At 38.5% G+C, this 13,300-nt stretch overlaps 1 long non-coding RNA gene across 1 annotated transcript in view; it reads left to right on the top strand.

The window, feature by feature from the left end:
- LOC139046444 (uncharacterized) overlaps positions 1 to 10,716 on the top strand; it is a 93,852-nt gene extending 83,136 nt beyond the window's left edge. Inside the window, exon 3 of the long non-coding RNA XR_011506534.1 lies at positions 10,500 to 10,716. This is a non-coding gene — a long non-coding RNA (uncharacterized lncRNA). The remainder of the gene's footprint in view (positions 1 to 10,499) is intronic.
- Positions 10,717 to 13,300: the final 2,584 nt, after the last annotated feature.

Here is a 13,300-nt window from a genome sequence, read left to right as displayed (position 1 = left end):
CACTGAGATGATGAGAACATCCAGGGGCCTGGGATGTTAGGGGTGCTTAGAAAGTTCTGTTTTCATCTCTATGATTCAAAATCCCGAGGCAAGAAACTCAGAACTCAAAACACAATGTCAGTCTAGCTTTTTGGGATGAGAGAAAATTTTTATTCATTTTAGTGTTCTACATCCAAGAGCACAAAATTGATAACTCAATTGATTACCTGGGCACATTTAACTGTTACAACAACACTATGAGATAATATTGTAGTGTCCATTAAGGAGGAGAAAATTGAGGCTTAATGAGGTTTTAGAAATACACCTGAGAGTACATTGTTAGTGGGAAGTCTGTCCAACTTCACGGTTATAGCACCTAAAAGCTATGTATGTGGTTATTTAAATTTGATTTGAAAGTGGACTGCAGGTCTTTGCAAATTCTGAAACTCTTATGCAAGGTTAAGAAAGCAACCTTTTGAATATTTTGGAGCATTGAGGAAATGGAGACATGGAGACTTTTGAAGAGGCTGGTTTAGGAATCCACAGCATGAGTAACAAAACTAGAAGACATTGCTGAGATGATTCATGGATTACTTAGAGGAATAGAAAAGAGGGAAGTTGAGACAAGACAAAGATATAGTTAGGTTCAAACATCTGTTCCCCCTATATGCTCCTGAATGCCTCATTAAAATATTTGGTTTTCCTTATGTAATTATCACATAAATGACTACAGGGAGCAGTTAAAACCTAAACCTGTCATCATGTTCCCAGACCAATTTACTTATAGTTACCATTGAATCTGAGCATGAAATCTGTCTGATGAAATTTAAGGTCAATTTGCAAATGGAACAAACCCTTTGGAACTTTGATTGATATTACATTAAATTTATAGAATACATTTTAGATGAGTTGGCAGATTTATATTATTAAGATTATCCAGGTTGGAATATGATATATTTTTCTCTTTCCAATTTTTCTTTTATGGCCTTTAGTAAAGTTTAAAATTTTTCTTTATATCAAGCTTGCACATTTCTCATAAAGTTAATGTCTATACTTTTTATGTTAACTGTTGCTAATATAAGTAGATTTGTTTTCATGATAGTATCTGATTATTGCTAATATTAATTTGTTATAGTTATCTTATATTAGACATTATTCTTAATAGATGTAGGAGTTCCAACATTTTTCATATTTTTGTGGGTTTTCTAGATGGATAAATCGTATTATTTGCAAATAATAATTACTTTCTAAGAATAATACTCTTTCCCCCTTTGCCTTAGTGTGTTGGCAGGAAATACAGACAATATTGAACAATAATGATAGTTAAAAGATTTTCAAGCTTTTATATCAAGTGGTACCTGATGAAAGTGTTAATGATTTAATACTTCAAATTATTGTTTTGGATTAGATTCGTTGAATAAAGGGCTATAGTTGTGTTAATTCAACAAACCATAATTCCAAGGTAAATCCATTTTTTTGAAAGGAAACTCATCGTGAATGAGAAATGACTGGATTCCGCAAGACACTAATTTCTTCACTAGGCGAGATCTCGGACCTGAAATATCTAATATGTGACACAGTTGAATGGTTCACTTCCAGAGAATTTTTGGCTCACTGAACACAGCTCTACTACTTTTGAAAATGTCTCCTTTGGGTGAAGGGCACACTGGGAACTTTGTACTATTGAAAGCAGCAGTAAATACAACATATAATTTGTTGTTAAAGGGATTTGGGAGTTTATTCACATTGGGTATTTATTTCAAGAGTGAGTATATGATGGTTCACTTTTATTCTTTGCCATGTAATCAAATAAAATGACATCATTAAAGATCATCTGAAAATAATTAGGATTGTGTCACCACTTGGATTCTGAGTGGGAACAAATAGGCACATTGGCAGAGAACATAATCAGAGGTAGTGCTGGGGACACTGAATGTTGGAAGACACAGATTTCTCAATACCGCCTGAAGTGGAGTCATGTGCCCAGGGGAGGATGCTGGAGAAGGAAGTCCAGTGGGGATTACTGACCTTGGCCAGGAAATAAAACAGATGTCCAAAATAAAAAAATGGAAAGTTGGCTGTTAGGTTGGGACAGGGATCAAATCCCATGACACAAAAGAAGAAGGCGTCATAACCACCAAGACCAAACCTCCACAGCTAACGTAAAAGGGACAATTAGAACAATTTTGCCTGACGGTTTTTCTTTATTTTTCCAAGGAAATGTTTTTGTGGTGATCCTACAAGGTTATAAATACCTCAGAACAAGCACACTGGGGTTCTTATCTGATAGATTCTAGATACTTAATGAAATCTTTTCCTTGGTTTTAGATATGAGCTCCTGAATAGGAGAGTGGCGACTGAGAGCAGAGCTCTGGCTGTGAGTCGACACTGACACAGCCCCTTGGCTAAGAAAAAGAGGCACTTTTCGGAAAAAGAATTGGCATGAGCAAGTTAGGACAACAGAGGTGGATGATCCGATAGAATAAAAAAGAAATGAATTAAGTACACACATTAGACACTCAAGAAATAGCAAATGCATGGAATTGAATTAATGATGTCATGTGACATACAATCCTGCCTTGCTTCCCACTAACTGGGTGTTCTCAAGTGCTTCAATGGTGCCTATGAAATCTACCTTTTCTGCTCTGTAGGATCAAATGTACACCTCACTCAAGGTTGGCCAATAAAAAGACTGTTGAGTAGACATTACGCTCTATGCTCTATAAAATGTTTCCATCATTTTGGTCCTTGATAAGACATTTTCTTGTTGTTATGTAGTAACATTTCTTTAACTGAAATTGTAATACTCATGACAAAAAGGACAGTATTAATTGTATTTAAATAAAAATATAGAAAACTTCCACTCATCCACAATATGACAATTAGGATCTTCTGGAAAAGCAATTATTTTTGTTATTTGAGGATTATGTGTTGAAAATTCATATATTGAACAAAAATAACATGATTCATTCAATTTCTGATAGTCCACAAGATCATGTCATTCCTTAAGTTCCTTGTTTTGCGATAATAATCATTGTATGGCACCACAGACAGAATCCAGTCATTTGTAATTTGATTTAACAGCTATTCAAATTTTGGGTAACTAGAAGTTTCAGCACCTAATTCTGAATTAATTTCCAGAGAGTCAAGAGACGTCTTTGAAAGAGAGATAATTTTTCTAGTGGCTTTACTGTAAAGGATATATATTTCCTGGAAGCTGTATGTTCATGGAACTTTGTAGCACAAAGATCTTATTTATGATCAGATCAATAAAACTTGTTTTAATTTTGGAAAGCAAAAGGATACCCTTGCAGTGGAGAGAGTGGTCTTCCAGGTCACTAGACCCTTCAAGTCTCATGGTACCTTAGAATGAAATTTGCGTGGTCTGGTACAACTGATCAAAAGAGACCAGATTCAATTTTCATATATTAAGAGTGTATTATAGCAGAAATTAGTGGTGATTGTATAAGGTTTTAAACACTTTCCACATACCAATAAACACCAGAGCTAAAAGAAAATATGTAATTAATGCCATAGCAACTGCTAACTACTGCCAAACTCTGCCGCCTGTAAAAGAAGTCCCAACACTGCTTCACTATTATTACATTCTATGCTCTATGCAAATATTTTGTTTTCAGTAAAAAGATCCATATGTAGGAAAAATACTCCTTTGACAGTCCTCTGGCATGACTCTAGGAGAAGCAGTAAAGGAGAAACCTTCAAATACAAAGTCCCAAAGCACTTAGAAGGAAATTTTCTGGAAGCAGCTTATGGTACTCTTGCTGTAGGTGGGATGGAGGAAGTGCCATATGACAAAAGCACGTCTCCCAGCTTTTTAGAAGTGGGCACTTATTGTTGAATTGCCAGTGTTGCTTCCTTTTTGAGGACAACTCAGCTATTTTTGAGGAACTGCTCTCTCTTTAGCCAGTGATAATACCTTGTCTGTCAAACTACCCAACCCCCCTCCCCACCCCGTGAGGACAAAAAGGAGGGCACAAACATAAACCTGGCCAGTCCGTCTTTTCTTTAGGACTTTCCAGTCGTGGCCTAGAGAAGAGTAGCCCTTACTTTTAGATGGCAAAACCAAGGTGTATGTCCAGGTGCTAACAGCCTTTGGGGGAAAGCCTGTGTGCTACAGGAGATAATGAAGCTAACAGTCAGTATGAAGCAGAAACCAGCTACAGGAGTGATTCACAGCCTTGAGTCCCTGATTCCTGTTATCTTCAACTCTACCTGGTCTTTCTCCGTGATGTGAGCCGACCAATTCCCCTTTTTGCCTAAGTTGGTTTGAACTATGTTCTGATATACATCCTCCCTTTCAAAAATAAAATGATGCTAGCTTTTATTTACTGACCTTATGACCTTTTACAAGTTACCCAATCTCTCAGAACTGTTTCCACATCTGTAAAATGGGACCCTTAGGATTGTTGGGAGGATTAAATGAGCTATCACAGCTATATTTTGTATTTGTTTATTGTCAGTCTCTTCCACTAGAAGAATGAGGACAGGTACTGTGATGATTTTAAAATATGGCGTCAAATTCTTTGACATTCCATCCAGTCAAGAGATGTAGCTTTTTCTTACTCCCTTGAATCTGGGTCAGTTTGTGACTGTTTCAAACAATAGAATGCAGTGTGCATGTGTCTGTGTGTGTCTCTGGGTAACATAAGTAATTTAAGTGTATATATATACACACATATAATTTATGACCAGTAATAAGTTATACATTTGCTTTTTGATGTTTTTAGCCAAAATTGTCATGTTCCTTTAGTTTTTTAGTTCTGTCTACATTTTTCAAACTTTCACACATGCTAAATTCATCCAAATGAGAAACAAAGCAGAAAAAAACCTATTAATTAATCAAATAATTAATTAATTTAGGTCTTCTCAGTCTGCAAAATTTTATTCATTGTCCTTCAAGTCTCTGCTCAGGTGTCATGTCCTCCGTGAAAACATGCATATCATTTCATGTACATATGCTGGAAATTCTATATAATAGATACCCCTAAGTATGATTATTGGATCAAAGGGGTTGTCCATTTCAATATTGATTTTCTCTGCCATAACACCTTCACAAAAGGTTAGACCAATTTACATTCACACTAAAAGTATATAAGACCAGCTCTTTACACCATTGCCAACATGAGCTATTATTGAGTTTAAAAATAAATCCCACTTATGAGCAAGAATGATCTCATTGTTTTAATTTCTATTTTTCTGATTTTACTTAAGAAATACTTTTGCAAGCGCTTTAACACATTTATCCAAAGTTTTAAAATCAGTTTGGGCAAAAATATCAGCAAGAAATATTTTTTACGAACAGAATAATTGCCTATTATTGAAAATGTATTAGAACAAGTAAAATAAATTTTTAAGATGTCTGGATATAAGATTAATATGCAATCAATGGTTTTCGATCATTGGAATAATATTAGCTAAGCAGTAATGAAATCATTTGTCTTTCATCCAATTTATGTAATTAATAATAATTAGTAGATATAGGCACACAAAATGAAATATAGATACTAAACTACACATATTAAATTTAACATTGATAAATTTGACTCAGGAAAATTTCACTTGGCATAGACAGTGACCATAAAAATGGCATCAGCTCTAATCAGTAAACTTACAATGGCATCAGCTCTAATAAGTAAAATAGTTCTTAAGGTATTTGTTTCAGAAAACAAGCTGATCTCAACTGCCAAAGAGAATGCGATAAAAGCTATGAACATTTTCTGACGAAATAAATACACACACACACACACACAAACACACGCAAGTGAACAACTTCATATACATTATCAGAGAGCATTAGAGATGTCCTTGATTAATAATCCAGAGTTGATAGAAAATATGTGCACTTGATTGTTAATTATTCCTATTATTCTATTTGGTATTCTTGAGAAATGAGTAAGAGACATTCTCAGATGATTTCTTTATGTCCTATACAAATTTGTTACTTCTCCATTAATTCACCATTGTGTATAGACTAATTTAAATGTATATAATGCTCAATTTAGGGCTCCCTAACATATAGAAGGCATTTTGAGCCATGAAAGGAAAATACGTTACCTATATGGACAAGGTAGATTGACAATAAAAAAGTTTCCAGAACCAGGTCCTGGGCCATTCCAGCATCTCTAGATCTTTCAGAGGAGAACCCATCAAAGAAGACGTTTTTTATAGAAAGAAAATCAGAAAATTAAGGGAGTATGATATCATGAAGTTAAAAGAAGAAAACATTTCATGACGAATGGAGTGGGTCAACTGTGATGAATGTTGCTGAGGTGTTAAGTAAAACGAGGGTGGAGAACCAACCATTGGATTTGGAGCAGTGAGGTTACTGATGATCGTGACAAGAGCAAGGTCCCTGAAGTAGGGAAGATAGTAGCTATATTGCAGTGGATTGAGGAGAGCATGAGAAATGAGGGATTAGAAACAGCGACAATAGACAAATCTTTTGAGAAGTTTTGTTTAAAAGACAGCAGATAAATGGTAGATAGAAATGGAGGGAATGGTAAAGCATGTAAAGACAAAGAATGAATCTGATTTTTAGATTGGATATACTATGGCTTGATTGTATGAGATGAGAGTTATTCAGTAGCAAGGCAAAGATTGATGGGGCAGAATTGAAATCTTTGGGAAGGTGAGAGATGATAGGATCCATAGCGTAGGTGGAGGGGTTGGCCTGGGATAGAAATGGAGACATTCTTCCCACTGTAACAAGAGAGAAGGCAACAAGTCAAGGACATATCATGGAAGATTAGTACATTTGGAAGGAGAGATGAGGAAGTTTCAACCTGGTTTTTTGTAGTTTCTCTCTACAATATGAGATATGGTCACTAGCTGAGAGGTATGGGTGGGGATAAGTGGCAAAAGGTGTTTGAAGAGGAGGAAGAAAATGAGAAATAGCCATTTTGGAAAGTGAGAAAGCAAGCATATTAGGCAAATATAGTAGGAATGATGAGTCATCATAAACTGCTTCTTGAGATTTGTGATAATAAATTTAAAGGGAGATCAGACGGCATGGTTTTGAAGTTTTCTTTAGTTACCATTTGGCTACTTAAGTTCAGGAAGGAATCAGCAGAGTTTGGGGTTTTTCCAGTTGAGTATGAATGGAGCAGAGGGGACCAGGGAGTTAAGAATGTTTGCAAGAAAAAGATTATAATGATGGCCCATGGAGTTTAAATTGGGTAAAAGGAGAGGTGAAGACACGCAGATGAATATGGATAGGGAAAAGGTTGTATGGTCAAAGGGCTTTGAATTTTGTTTAGAAGAATTAAATGATGGAATTAAGTACTGAGCTGGAGTAATAGAATGTGGTTATTGCTGAGAGACAAGCTTGAAACTGAGGATTTCAAGATAATGCAATTATGAGAGAGGATGAGATCAAGTAGACGACTGTGAGATTGCTAGTGCAAGGTGGAGAATAAGATCCCTGGAGGTGAGGACCTCAAAAGGCAGAGAGGCAAATTGTTGGGGGATCATTTATACAGATGCTTTAGCCAAATAAAATGATGAAGGAGTAGGAGTGAAAATAAAGGCAGTGATGCAGGTGCTATAGTGACCGTCAGAGAATGAAAGATGTGATTGGGATTTTGATGGATGATGACAGAAGAAGGTGTACTGAGTAGTAAAATCATATGGCATGAACTCCCAGGAAGTGCAGGGTTTGAAATAAGGAGAAGTGAGATGATTTGGAAGCAGCATGGAGGAAACTTACCTCATTTCCAGGCCTTGAGAGACATGAACAGCCACATTGAACAGTTCACACGGAAACACACAAACAGCCATGGAATGGCATCTGCTGAAGATGGTGACAAAGGAAGCAGTATCAGAAGACAGGCAAGAAGGTGAAGGAAATTTTCAGAAAGAAGTTGAAGATACATAGGAATTTGTGGAAGACAAAGGACCCAAAGGGCACAACTTAAGGGTCAAAAGTAGGAGAGGCTAGAAAGATGAGTTAGGTTCAGGGAAGTACACAGCCCAAGGGAAAAAGGAGGGCCTGGAGAGCTCAGGCTTCTCTGACTGATGAGATGCAGGTAGGGTTGGTCCAGGGACCCTGGAGGAAGGCAGGTACTCCATTCATCCTGGAAGATCTTGGCCTCGGCTGTAATGACCGCAGCCTCCTGTTGTGTGTAGGGGCAGCCTGGGAGATTGAGGTAAGACTCTGCAGAAGGTTGATCTCTTAGGCAGCAAAGAACCTGAGACTGTGGGATCTCTCACCTCCCTCCTGTAGAAAAGTGTCACAGATCATGGATTGAGTCTTACCAGGGCTAAGTGGCTTTGAAATGGCCTCTACTCTCCTTTTCTCCCTCTGTGTGTTTCCAGAGCACCAAATGATAAAAGTTATTGAAAAATCTAAACCTCTGGAAAGATGAACCTTCACTCTCTCTGGATCCCTCTACGTGGAGCCATATGCTCAGGCCCACACTCCAGGGTGCAGTTGCACAATCTCTCTAGATTCTAGAGATCCTCTCCCTCAGGAAACATGGGCCTCTTCAGTCACGTTTACTTAGATCTTAATCTCTTTCAGACAGAGGCTGTGTCTGTTTTGTCTGTTGTAGAGGCAGCCGTGATAAATCATTCTTTGCTCAAGACCAAGAAGAATCAGTGAGAGAATGTGTTAAAAACACAGAGGCCAAGTCAGCCAGGAAGATATCTCTGGGTGGAGAATTCCTTCCTCAGTCTGGGAGAATTAAAGAATGGTAATGGAGGGGAAATTACTAAAGCCCAGGAGCTGGTCTTGAAAATGGCAGTAACATTGCTGGAGTGGCTTACGTGCTGCTAGTCACACAGTCCCGGGGCGTGTGGCCAAGTGGCAAAGCTGGGCAAACTTTCTTCTTTATGTTTTCAGGAGAGGAAAACCTTGTATTGTCAGGTGTATCTGAAAATGCCACACCCCTGAACTCTGAGCATGATCTTGAAACTCTCCATCCTTGAGTTTCCAGTGCTGCTACTCAAAGGACCCATGCAAATTTATTCACCTTCTCAAAGAGCCACTCTTTGGAAGGGCCCTGACTAGCACTGCAAATATTTTTTAAACTCCCATTATAAGAACTTTAAAATAGTAACCCCTGTTAAACTAGTGTAACGGACAGAGAGCAGGTCTTGGAGTCAGGTCACTCCTCATTCTGTCTCAGTCCTGCTACAGATTAAGAGAATGATTTACGGAAAGACACTTTGCCTTGCTGGCCTCAATCTTCTCATCTGTAAAATGAGAGGATTGACCTCTTTCCAGTTCTAACATTCTGTGAACCATAAAATAGAATTCGAAGAGGAGAGAGCAGGTTGTGTAATGTCCTTTTTATCAAGAGGATTGTATCTTGCTAGTAATCAAGGAAACAAAAATCTAAATGCAATGTTACTTCAATTTTTCCTCATTAAGATAATAAAGGTAAAGCAAATGAGTGTCTGGTGCTCAAGAAAAATAGACCCTCTCAAGCATTGCTGGTGAGAAAGTGAAGTGGCACATTAGATCGGAAATTTATCTGACAATAGTTTCAAGATTTTAAAAGCATACAAGCCCAAGAAGTCAATGTCTGAAATATATACCTGTTTATATTTTCTGTAGTAAATATCTACTGATTAGTTATAAGGAAAGGAAAAGAACATGGAAGAAGGAAGGAAGTAGGAAAGGAAAGAAGGAAGGAAGGAAGAAGGAAAGGATGTTATTTCTCACTTACTGAGATGAGAAAGAACGTAAGGTTCTCTTTTTTTCCAGAGAAAATCAGAGTTGAATTTTTGACATGTTAAGATTGAGATGGATATTAGACATAGATGTGGCATTTTTGAATAGGTTTGTGGATATAGATGAATTAGATATACCCCATTCTTTTATTCCAGTCTTTCTTTTGCTTAATGGCATGGCTTAAGACTTGGTTGAGTTTAGAGTTTGGTTTTGAATTATGTAGTAGAATTTAAATATGACAGGATAGATCTAAGCTGTATGGGGTTCAATCTTCAATTGGTAATACATTTCCTGGTCTTGTCAGCATTCTTATGTATTTAAGATTGACATATTTGGGCACAAATAAAATTTTTAATAATGCAAACTCCTCCTTGTTTGAAAAAGTCTATATACTTCTATCGACTTTCCTGCAGATGAAGCAGTCCTGTGTCAAAGGTCCCTTTAGGAGAAGACTGAGCAATCAGTGAGTATGTGCCAAAGGGGTGTTTGCTCTCTATTCAGAGAAGACTCCAAATATACTCATAGAACGCTATAGAGTTGAGGGTAAAAAGTGTCCACCAAGATTTACCTCGTTCAAGAAATGTGTCCATACCATCATGGGGAGGAGCAGGAGAGACAAACCTAGTTGCCGTCCTAAAGCATTTTACCGAAAATGGGCCCTTCTTTGTTTCAAGTCAGTCCAAAGTGAGATCTTTTTCTAAAAATAAGAAAAAGGGCATCATCATTTTACTAAGAAGTAACACCTGGCTGGTTAAGTCACTAGTAAGAGAGAAATGATGATGGTTTTATTTTGCAGTCTTAGCTCAACTTTGACATTTCCTTTCAGAAAATCGAGTGGCCGCACCCTTTTGCACACCTCTCAGAGGAAGCATCTGCAAGAAGGGGGTGCTGGCACCTGACGAACTCTGAGATGTGATCAGAAGATTTCTGGGAAATCGACCACCTCACCTTTGGAATGCGACGTGTTTTCGCGAAGAGGATAGTTGTATCCTGTGGGTTTAGGCAAAACTCTTGGTATTTTATGACAGATTTTAAAAATAAAAGTGTACAATAAATTTTAAAGAAATCTTTTTACTTGGAGGCATGCAATCACTACAAATATTTAAATAACATCTTCCTGCTTATCTAGAGAGTATCAAATCATATTCAAACATTTACATAGTAAGAGAAGACTCAGGGTCCTGCTTTTGTCAGGGTTTTTTTTTAAGTTATGAGTGAGAGAAACTTAACTCAAAGTGTCTTAATCCTGGGAAGGGATTTCTTGGCTCACACAACACCAAGTCTAGGGCGGATAATATCAGGCAAGGGCAAAGCCAGGTGCTCCCATGGTGGCGTCTGCAACCTGTCTCTCTGCATCTCCTAGCTCTGCTTTTTCTGTCTTGGCTTCCTTCTCAGACAGCTCTTTCCTTCGTGGTGAACAGGATGAATCCCAGCAGCTGCAGGCTTATATTCCATCAGCTAAGCAACCACAGAGGAGAAAAGAGGGTCCCTTGGCCCAGAGTTTCAGCAGCAACCTGAGACTCACTCTGATTGACCTGGCTTGGGTTAAATACTTGACCCTGAACCAACCTCTGAGGCTGGGGGTGGGAGTTTACGATTGGGTGGCTATGCTTCTCCTGCCCACAATTGGAATTGCAAGGACGCAGGTTAGGATCATTCCTACCTGACCCATGGGAGCAAAGTTGGGTACTGTAGTGGTCTTCAAGGGCAGCTGTAACCAAATACCACAGACTGAGAGTCTTGAAAAACAGACATTAATTTTTGCACAGTTCTCAAGGCTGGAAGTCCAAGATCAAAGTGTTGGCAGGTTTAGTTTCTCCTGCGGCGTCTCTCCTATGCTTGCAGATGGCTGTCTTCTTGCTGCATCCTCGCTTGGCCTTTTTTCTGTGTGCTCATCCCTGGTGTCTCTTCTTCTTCTTATAAGGACACCAGTCCTATAGGATTAGGCTCCCAACCTTACGACCTTTTTAATCTTAATTACATCTTTAAAGACTCCATCTCCAAATATTGTTCCATTTGGGGTTAAGGCTTCAACATATGAATTTTTAAGGAAATTTTCTTACTTAAAGTCATGTCATTGCTACAAATATTTGAATAACATGTTGTCATGGAACATAGTTCAGTCCATATCATGTACTGATTTTTCAAAAGGATGGCTGGTCAGGTAAAAAACCTCTGTCTACCACAGTCTTCATAAAACTAGGAAGATGAAACAATGGCAAGAAGTGGTAGAGGGATCCCCATGTTCTTAGGTATGGAAGGTTCTTACTCAGATGGTTCCGATGCTTCTGCTAGAGGGCACTGAATGAGGTGGTCGGAGTGAGAGAGAGCATCCTGAGCCAGAAAGGATGGCCAGAGAGACAGAGGAACTGAACATATGGGCATGAGCTGTGATTGTTTAGTGGCAGTGGAAGCCATAAATGGCTCTAATCTAATTTACTTTGAAGGCTTTTTATTGTTCCTGTGGATTCTATTGAAGGTTTCTTATAATAATCAAGAAGAAAGTTATTTTGTACTTTACTCAACAGAACTTTATAAAAAATCTTGTTTATGAATCTTGTTTGTTGCTGGGCCTACTCCACGTCTCCCTTAATTTATTTCTCCTGTCTCTTTTTGAAGGTCTGTTGTGGGGCAGCTAGCAAAGAGCTTCAACAAAACAAAGCTCCCAGGTGTAAGCAAACCTGGAGAACTTGGTGCTTCTTCATCAGATCCCAAGGAGGTAGATGGGAATGTATCACTTTTTAATTTCATTTTAAAATGGTTTTTGGCTAATATCTTAGAGATATATTTGATCTTTGACCTTGTATTTTGTGAACTTGCTAAATTAACTTATTAATTATAGAGGCTTTTCTGTTTGGTTGGTTTTTAATGGCTTAGGAGTTTCAAGCCATCTGATGCAGGCATTCCCAGGAAGGACATGGTTCTAGGTAAGTCAGCTCTCTCACCTGAGACAGAGCCTGAAGGAGCTGACCACTGGAGTCCATCTGTTGACCACACTCCCCACGGCTGGGCAGTAAGTTCTTTTTTGAAGAGGGATCTGGGAGCACATCTCCATGTCTACCACAGTCCACTCCTTGTGCACTTTGGGTCCAATGCTCCATATACATTTGGGGAACAGCCACTCAAGTATTCTGGCGGGCCTCTCTTCCTGAGGGGGAATTTAAAAGGAAGTTAGTGTAAAGAACTATAGTTCCCTACTACTGCAGTTATTCTTAAGGATGCCACTGAGAGTCATCTTTTCCCTCCTCCACTTTCCATTCTAGAATGCCATTAGAATCTGCTACCACCTCTGCTGGCCTCAGTCTCTTGCCTTGTGGCAATTCCTTATCCTCAAGGTGACTGAGCCCCGGTCACTGTGATCTTCTTAGGTTAAGGCTCCTGTATTTGTCAATTTACAATTGTTTCCCCACGGCAAGTTACCTAAAAATGGTTGTAGGTCCCTTTGGGGAAGGACTGGGGAATCAGTCGCCATGTATATTTGCCATGGTGTTGCAGGGTCCTTCCTTCTGGACACCTGGACATCTCTTTAGTCAGTAGGTCCTGTGTCTAAAAACCTTCTTAAACCTGAAACCTGGGGAAGAGCTCATGATATTTTATTGGGGTGACTACCCTACCCTCAGTGTCCTA

Source organism: Equus asinus, chromosome 10 (assembly GCF_041296235.1).
Source record: "Equus asinus isolate D_3611 breed Donkey chromosome 10, EquAss-T2T_v2, whole genome shotgun sequence".
Taxonomy (NCBI): domain Eukaryota; kingdom Metazoa; phylum Chordata; class Mammalia; order Perissodactyla; family Equidae; genus Equus; species Equus asinus.
Note: the sequence above shows the minus strand (reverse complement) of the source record. Positions and strands in the feature narration are given on the sequence as shown.